Source organism: Rhamphochromis sp. 'chilingali' (assembly GCF_963969265.1).
Source record: "Rhamphochromis sp. 'chilingali' genome assembly, chromosome: 14".
Classification (NCBI taxonomy): domain Eukaryota; kingdom Metazoa; phylum Chordata; class Actinopteri; order Cichliformes; family Cichlidae; genus Rhamphochromis; species Rhamphochromis sp. 'chilingali'.
The window spans coordinates 13,614,371-13,621,492 of NC_137941.1; positions in this window are offsets into that span (position 1 = coordinate 13,614,371).

Genomic DNA, 7,122 nt, shown 5'->3' on the forward strand with positions numbered 1-7,122 from the left:
ACACACCATTAGACTAATATCACGCATTAGCATCAAAACTGTTCAACTACAAACTTGGAAAATAGGGTAAATGAAGATCGCATCTTGAAATGGGTTTTAGAGGTAAGATATTCCTGTGTAAAAGCAAATAAGTAAGTGCCATTACAAATATTTGTGATCTAGAAATGGTGAGTAGCAGCCACAAGCATCTGCTATTACAGTTTTCAGCTTTAATGTCAATTTCCAGTCTGATAAGCTGATAGAACATTTGAATGTCAGAATCCTATAGATTTGCAGGTATTTATATAATAGTTGCAATTTTCTTATTTTTATGCACATTAATTGATTAAATTCAACCTTGTTTGTTTGCCTGCTTGCTTGTATTTTTCAAATCAATATTGATGACCTTTTAACTACAAACAGATCATATCACAATAGACTGATTTTGTATTTAAATTGCTACGGACTATTTGTGGCCCCTGTGGCCAATAGTTGCAGGGTTGTGCATTATTTCCCAGCTAACAGAAACCACAGGTCTAATGTTGTCATCTTATTAGAGGACCCATATGGACATGCAAATTGATCAGCTGTCAGTTGACTGTGAGGTTACGAACAGTCCCATATGGCAAGGGTAGCAGTAAAGAAAACATGTAGAGTACAAGATAAAATGTCACACAGATTTTTTATTAGTCTTTATTGTTCCCTATAATTAATATAAATGAATACACACAGACATATGTGTATATATATTTATAGAAAGAGAGACATTAAAAACTGCTTAGGCTCTAATTTTTTCTCTCTCTGGCAGACGTCGCACATTTCTTCTTTCAAAAACAGTGACAATCCTGTTACAGACACCAAGGCCTCAACTCAGTAGTTCATATCCTCAGGGGTTAGAGTAATTGTCAAGGATTACTGTTGAATACATTACTCTCATGACTGACACCCTTTGTATGTAGTGACAATCAGTTTAATTGGTTGTAAAATGCTGGGTAGCACTATACCTCCCTAGTGCTTTATGAGTATTGAACTGGAGGAAGTTCATGTTGTATCACATCATGTGACCGTGTAAAGTTGACGCAAAGCAGAATAATTTAATACCTGACGTAAAGCAGTTAATACCAGGAATCATGATTTGTCCCAGTGCAGTAGCAGAAGCTGTCAGAGTCTACGCTGAGTGGATGTAGGGTGTCTCCCATGCAAATGCATTTAAATTATTGTCAAAAATGATTAGAGTGAAGTACGCACGCAGCATATATACACTCTAAGTATAAAGGAGGCAATTGTAAACAGTGAAAAATAGCTCGCTGTGACATTTTGTGATAATACTTTCAGTATTAGTCATCTACCATACGCAATTTTCAATTTAATATTTGCACTGGCAAACAATTTAGTAACAACGAGTGTACGCATTTAGACTACTGCTTACATTAGAAACTGCCAAATGGGTTTTATATATGTAAACAAAATCTGACTCAGATTGGCTCAGAATGGACGGAATACATATTCACAAACACCGAAATGTAGGGGTTAAAAAGGAAAAAAGTAAGACTTTTTTCTTTTCAAAGCCATTTACAGAGCAAAAAAGTAAAAGCCACCACAATGAATTTTAAAATGCTTGTGTGACTAAACTCTAAGCCAGGAGAGAGCAATTAATATTCCCATGGGGCCACATGAGGAACTGGGACCATTATGGAGGGAAGCACCAGCAAGCCTATAAAGAGATTTAAAAATAATAATAATAACAATAATATTGAGCAGAACTGAGTTCATCTAACTCCTGCTGCCCTCTGCGACAGTCCCAGTTTTTCATATGGCCTCTTCGGAAAATTAATTACCCACCCCTGCCCTAACCTAAGGTTGGCTATATTAGTTGGCATTCCCATCAATTTGTTTCAGAAGAAATACATCACAACAATTGCTACACAGACTTCCATTTCTTTTTTGATATTGCCCCAGAGATGAATTCCTAAATAATGAAAACCTCAGTCAGTCAGTCTACTTGTGAAATTATGGCTGATATGTTGCAGCAGCAGAATACAGTTGGGGCTCGGCATGTGAGCTCCAAGCGTATCACTCCCTGTAAAAGTGGTACTTAAAAGGTTGGAGAGTAATAAGTAATTATCCCTCCAGCACCTAAGGTTGATGTTGGGTTCCACACAGGGTGGGTTTTAGAATATGATGTGAGGATAGATAGATATATATATGTATAGAGAGAGAGAGAGAGATAAGATTTGTAAGATTTTGCACATATTTCGACTTCTTTTGTGTTCTATTCACCTTCTAATGTGTTTTTGTGTGTTTTTGAAGCATTTTTCTAGTTGCTGGTATTTTCCTAAGTTGCACTGCATTTGACCTCTCAGGACCAACAGTCTTCTAAGCCATCATATATGGACACATGTAAATGATCCTGTTGTGTCACACTTGAATAAACTGGGTAGTAGCAAGGGTTAATACCAAAAAGTATTATTTTCTTGACCAAAACCTGTTTCAACAACAAACCACATTGTTTTGGTGAGTAAACCAAATCCCAGAGGACACCTCCTCCTGTGTTTTCTGTCACGCCAGCAGCATCTAACAGAAGGGTCATACTTATTGGTCAGGGATGGCATCCTAAAGAATTTCCCAATGACAGCCTTTCTAAAGTCCAATTCAGACTATTGTGACCAAAATTATTATTACAGAAATAAAAACTTCATCCTAACAAAACAAATGAGCAAAGTCACTTTCAATTTTGCTTTTTCTTCCCTTTTTACTAACCTGAAAAAACTATCTCTTGCTCCCCAGGGATTCCTAAGAAGCAAGATGTACCTTTTCTCCAAAGGCCTTTCTTCAGCCTTTGGAGAAAAGGTACATCAGACTGATAATATTCTCATTTTAGCTACAAAGAAAATATTAGGTGCAGTCAAACTTTTCATTGTCTCCCCAAAAATGTTCTTAAAAATGTTCATAAGCCTAAGGTGGGAAATACTTCTTGCATGAAAGCTTCTTATAATCACATTACCCATGATGAACACTGGTGTTTTTGGTATTCAATTAATGCATTCATTCATACAGCCTAGTCCCATGTTACACCCTTAAAATCCAGCATATTCCATTTGATCCATATGCCAAAGTGTCCCTCCAGGCTTCCTCTCCACTTCAGCTCTATTTGCATGTCTAAAGCAGCAGAGTCATTAAAAGGCAACCAACCACAGCAGCACAGTCTCAGTGCTGAGTACCTCCCTGGAGCTGCTGAAGCATCGTCAGCCTTTGGAGAAAGCGAATCAGAGAGTCACTACAGGTCCCCTATGGGAGGAGAAAAGAGCTCTTATTCTAACTTGGTGGAAAATGCTAGCACCCATAGGGGCACTGTTACACACAGCTGAGATAATAAGTATCACAGGGAGGCCCACGATCTACCAGCGAAATTAGACCAGCACATGGATTTCTTCCCCTATTCACCGAAGCCACCAAGCTGACTCATCCCAAAATACCAATGAATATATCCCCCCTTGCTGTAGCAGGGGCTATTTGAATGTCTGAATCAGTGTGGTGTGTAATACAGGATGTGGATTATAGGACCACAGAGTAAAGTGGATGAGGTGAAGCAGTCTGGGCCTGTGAGATGCACTCTCTGGACAGCAGGCTGGAATTGAAACACTTAAGCATACAATTCACACTGCACCCATTTTACAAAAGACTTACTAGTTCCAGGTTTTTTACACTGTTTTATACCTTCCTAAACCACTTACCACACAATTACATTTTCAGCTCCTTTTTACAGCTACATAGCTTCACACATCTTTCTCCACAGTGTTTGACATTGTTATTTCCCCAAAACATGACATGCATTTTTTTTATTTTAATTTCAGGATCAAAAATGTTATAGTTTTTTTTTTTATGGCATCAAGAAATCAAATCAACCTTAGAAAACCTTTTTGTTTCCCCAGTACTGCTACTGCTATGAATCCTTCGTATACTGAGAGATACCCTACCCCAGGGGTGGCAAACTCCAGGCCTCGAGAGCCGATGTCCTGCAGGTTTTAGATAACACCCTGGGTAAACACACCTGAGTCAAATGATTAGTTCATAACCGGGCTCCTGGAGAACTACAAGAAATGTTGGGGAGGTAATTTAGCCATTTAAATCAGCTGTGATGAATCAAGGACACATCTAAAACCTGCAGGACACCGGCTCTTGAGGCCTGGAGTTTGCCACCCCTGCCCTACCCTATATACAAAAACTGTTCTTATATAGGGGTTCTTGAAAATCAAGAAATGTGAGCTAATACATTCATTACTATCAGATGACTAAATTACTTCACCAACTCAGAGCAGATTCTGCAAGAATTCTTTTAAGTAATGCATGGATCAGCCAGAGAGTCATGGATTCACATTGTTATGCAGTCAAATCAGTAGCGGATTGCAGCGGATTGGAGCTCAAGCCAAGGATTACATTTGTCACAGTAAAATTGTACTACCAATGTTAATTTCAAGCCATGAGCATAAGACTCAGCAAGTGAGAGGCATATTGCATTGTTATGTTCAAAAAACCCTGCTAGAGATATTAATGCAATGTCTTTATCAAGAATAAGCATTATTTCTGTGTAAGAGGACAAATATATGCTTCACTTACACAAAAGTCTTGAAAGCCCCCTTCCTTACTCCTAGTGGTTTCTTGTCTTTTTCCCCTATCTCACAAGCTCAGTCTCCTTTCTCCATCTCTGCCATTCAGTTTAATAGGTTAGCATGAATAGCTGTGACCGAATATAATGCCTAAGACCTGCTTGCAGGCTATAAATGCAGCCCTAATGGCAAAACCATTATACCATTTGGTAGACTCTGCTGTAGTGAATGTGTTGCTGCAGGAAAACTGAGGTGGTGGAGGGCACGAGGCGCGGTGGGGGATGAAGAGCTCGTTTTTTCCATTAGCTGATTGAACTGGAACCACGTCATGTGGGCTGCCAGTTGTTTGCCTCGCATCGAATACTGCTAAGATGTAAACACCTCAGTTAGGGTGTTCTGGAAAGTGTCATATAAAAGCACTTCTCCATCCAGCAGTAAGACACAGGTAGTCTGTTAAGTGGTTGCTCTAGTACATCTTTCAGAATGATGTTTTGTATCATCCACCCCATGTTTTCATGAGCCAGAGTGAAGGCCTAATGGACCATAGCGTGCTGGAGTAGCTGGCTGGCTGTCTTAAACAACACATCTCATATTAGGCGCCAACATTTACTGAAGTGCAATGTCAGATTTAATAAATGATATATATAGTTGTGCTGACTCTATTGCTGGAAGTGGTGTGAGAAGAGGAAGGAAGATGAGAGGCTTTATAAAACACAAGTGTTCCTTTTCTTTTTAACCAGGTCAACAGCCAAGATGGTACTGTACAAAGAGTGGGGGAAGGGTTGTGGGGAAGAGGTGGTTTGTGCTGCATAGTAAAGAACATAAAGTAGTTCATGCTGGGTAAAACAGCATATTCCTACCCGGGATAAAGATGTTTGTCTTGGACAGTCTGTGGAAAAGACATGCACTCTGAAACCACGAGAAAATGTTTGGTAACATGAGCGTAAAACAGTTTGTGAAGGAAGCAGAGTTTAAAGAGGAAACGGCCAAAAGAAAAAAGTAGTGGAGAAATGTTTTCCGCCAGAAGTAGCTTTCATTTATTAATCTACAGCCAATGTCAAATGCAGATTGATGACAATGAGATGCTAAAGATGTTAGATGTTAAAGGAAATTGTATGCAAGTTAACACTGTAACCTTAGTTTGCCCTCACGTGTTTTCCTAAATGTTCCAGCTGATACAGTAATTATCCACTTTGCCAGGGTTTCCAAGAGTAACCACTTGCCACAGGTTTTGTTGTGATTTGCAGCTTCGCTTGTATCTGCATTTCAAAGACCTGCCACCTTTAAGAGATAACTAACCGTCGCACGAGCCCTGTCAGTGGCTGTGGCAGTACCGTCTTACAACCTGAGTGACAAAGCTTTGCTCTCAGATACTCTGTTATTTAGTCTAATCACAGAGATCTTGTGCAGAATCTGAGTCAAACATTTGAGCCATTAGATTCTCTAGTATTAGAAAATAATTACTTCAGTTTCACTGACAGGAGCGGGCAAACAGAATGCTCTCTAAATGGATTTTCACTTGTGCAGGGCAAAATATTATAAAGCTTGATGATTGATGCTGAATTTTCTTGAGTTATGTTACCAGAGATACATTTAGAAGAGAAGAGGCCCAGCACAAGCCAGTGCATTAATGAGCATAAACACTTGATTTATTTAGACTACTTCTTCATGTTGAGCTGTAGCATTTCTTGCACAGTTCTTATCTTTTCAGTACTCCAAACATTCACCAATTTCACAGTTTTCCTCTCAGTCCTCCTCCCCTGTGATTAGTGAATACTTAATGAAGAGAGCCAGCGTGGGATGGTGAGCTAAACTAGGTTCACCTCATCCGAGGAAGAAGTGTCCTTGCATCTTCATACCTCATATAGTCACATACATAAACATAGACACCGTTTTTTTTTCTAAACATATGTGAACAAGCAAACACTTAAACCTCTTTTGAAAAGAACCTTAAATTTAAAAGATGACTTTGTTGTACAAATATGAAACATAATATTGATATATTTTTGAGATCAGTTTTGCAACTACCGCACCTGAAAATTCATAAATTCATAAAAATGAACACCTTCAATGGGTGAAAGGTAGAATCTTCCATGCATAAAGCTTTCTTGCTTCAACCCATGACATCTAGGGTCTGGTGTTCTCTTTGCTATTAAAATATTTGTTTTGCTCGTGTCACAATCCCAAGATTGTGATCCCAATGCACTTTATATTGTTAGGTAAAGACCCTAGAATAACACAGGAAAAGTAGAAATCCACAAAAAACAAGGCCAATTTCTCCAGGACTGTCTGAACAAGAACCCCCAAAAAATGCATCACGTGATCTGCAGGTAAGTCATGCAACCGCTCATGAAAGAGCATGTGTCTACAATCAGAAAAACACAGCAGACATTTGACCTTCATGCCAGCAAGAAGCCTTTGCTGACCAAAAAGAGCACAAGAGGAAAACAAACGTTTTTAGTCTATGAGCGAGCCATATGTGGTCTGAACAGACAAACCAAAGCCAGAGTTGTTCGACCACAGGACCCCTGGATAT